At 43.9% G+C, this 2,108-nt stretch overlaps 1 pseudogene; it reads right to left on the bottom strand.

Annotated features, from left to right (window-relative positions):
• Nucleotides 1-645: 645 nt before the first annotated feature.
• On the bottom strand, nucleotides 646-1,863 carry LOC148014087 (uncharacterized; annotated as a pseudogene).
• Nucleotides 1,864-2,108: the final 245 nt, after the last annotated feature.

Genomic DNA, 2,108 nt, shown 5'->3' with positions numbered 1-2,108 from the left:
TTCATGCGGTTCACAAATTAAAACCATGTAATGCAATCAATCAAACGATGCTTCCACATAAATAAATTATCAATGCATTGAAGAAATTGTACCTAGCCTAACTACTTGTGCTCTTGCATCATGCAAAAGCAAACAAAGAGACACACACAATGGAAAATAAATTCCTAATGACACTAACTTATTCAAATTCTTGGTGAAAAAAAACTTTGCCCTCATATTTGCAGCAGTGGACGCACAGCGTCACGACACTGCTACCATCTATATCTGTGCCATCGTCACATTGCATCATCAATATGCCATCCTGCGATTTTGAATGCTGTTATTTGTCCATGATTAACAACAATGCTATTATCGATTGTGTCATCATTGCTTTGTTTTTTTAGAACTCCGTCGACTGTGCGTAACTAGCACGCCGTCCATACATCATCATTGGTAGTCATCTTCGCCATTCTGCATAGATCAGCAGAGCCAAACTGCTGCATCACACTTTCAAATGCTACTGATTTGGTTGTGCTGGCTGCAATTTGCAAATTTTGGTGCAGTTTACGTGATGGAGCTCGCATTAATATTGTGGGTGTGTGTTTATCACCCCCATGCAACCTCTCTGCTGCTCTATTATCAGGCTCCAGGATATACTCTTTGGCCCTAGACTTGTGCCCCTCCCTTGTCCTCAGCAATCTCTCGTAGTACTCGTCCCACTTCCACACCAATCCTCGTGCATGGTTCTGCCGCAATACAACGTCTCAAGTCCTCTTGCTGTTGGGTTTCCGTTTCTTGCTCCAACTCAAATTTGTACCATAGGGCCCAAAAATCTCCAAGATCAGGTGTTTGGGTCATAGTGCGCTCGAGCCATGTCCTAGCTTCGTTAACCATCTGCGACCATGCCAAAATAGCTTCGCAACCGATGCAATAACATAAGTCATGGCCGCACTGCTTGAAAGGATTTAGACATTTGGTCTTTCTTTGAGGCTTCGGGGCCATTTCAATTGCAGTAGTCCATAATCGTCTACTAGTCTTGCTTTCTTTTAAGACCTTAGCAATAAGAGACTCGGCTTCCTTGTTCTACCCTTCTCTCGCCTCAGCACGAATGGCTGCTAGCCATAATTCTAAGTTCTGAGGATTCTTGAGCCTTGCTGTAGTCAAAAGCTGCCCTAGCCCTGCTCAACCCACCAACTTTTTTCCTCCAGTCGGGCCTGCACAGAGCCATAGCGGAATACTGTGGGGACAATGCTTCAAACCTCTTTGGAATGTTTCTCGTGGAGCCCTTGGATGGCCCACATGATCCTCTAGCTGGCCAAACATCAGCCATAGCTTGAAAAACCCTGGAAACTGACTGAGCCCTTTCTCCAGTAGTTGCTTTTCCTGCAAAACATTTCCTAACTCACACTCCACGTCCATGGTAGATTTCATCGACACAAGTCCTGTAGTATTGCACCCTCTTTCCCTTGCTTTACTTAAGAGAAACTTTGCTCTCTGAGGCTCTTGGTTCTCAAACTCCAGCTTGAATGCTTCTAGACAAATTTCCTCAGACTTGGGAATGGCAATATATGATTCGTGGAGAATAACTCAAGCTACAGGAACTTCTCTGGCTAGCCATTTCTCATTGGCTCCCGTAAGCCATAGTACTTCCGCTTGAGGAGGACAGTAGGTGACACCAGTTCGCAGTAGGGATTCCAGGGAGTCCCTTGTTCCATGGCTTTTCTCCAGGTAAGCAGCTCTAAGCCACACACTCTTCTTACCCTTGAAGACTGAAAGAGCATGGGCATAAATGGCCCTTGTGGTCTCAATGGAGCCCCCCTTCTCACATTTCTTTGCATATGCAAGCCAAGTCTGCTTACAATCATCTTCCTCCAACTTCAGCATAGCACCTCTAGATATATACCAACATATATCCATAATCCATGCTAATAGAGCTACCCTTCAACTTGAAAGTCTTCGTCACCCTCACTTTATACTTTTAAAGTAATGACCTTTGAAAAGATTGTGTAGGATAAACTTCTAAAAATCGCATCAATGTCTAATTTTGTCAGTGCACAATTCTCATCTCCAATGTCACTAGTACTATACTTCAAGTATCTTCGATGAGCTATTTGCACTTCCTCTTCTAG

Source organism: Lygodium microphyllum, chromosome 25, assembly GCF_053477565.2.
Source record: "Lygodium microphyllum isolate KBCC chromosome 25, Lygodium_microphyllum_v1.1.10, whole genome shotgun sequence".
Lineage (NCBI taxonomy): Eukaryota > Viridiplantae > Streptophyta > Polypodiopsida > Schizaeales > Lygodiaceae > Lygodium > Lygodium microphyllum.
The sequence above is the reverse complement of the archived record's forward strand: the minus strand, read 5'-3'. Positions and strand labels throughout refer to the sequence as shown.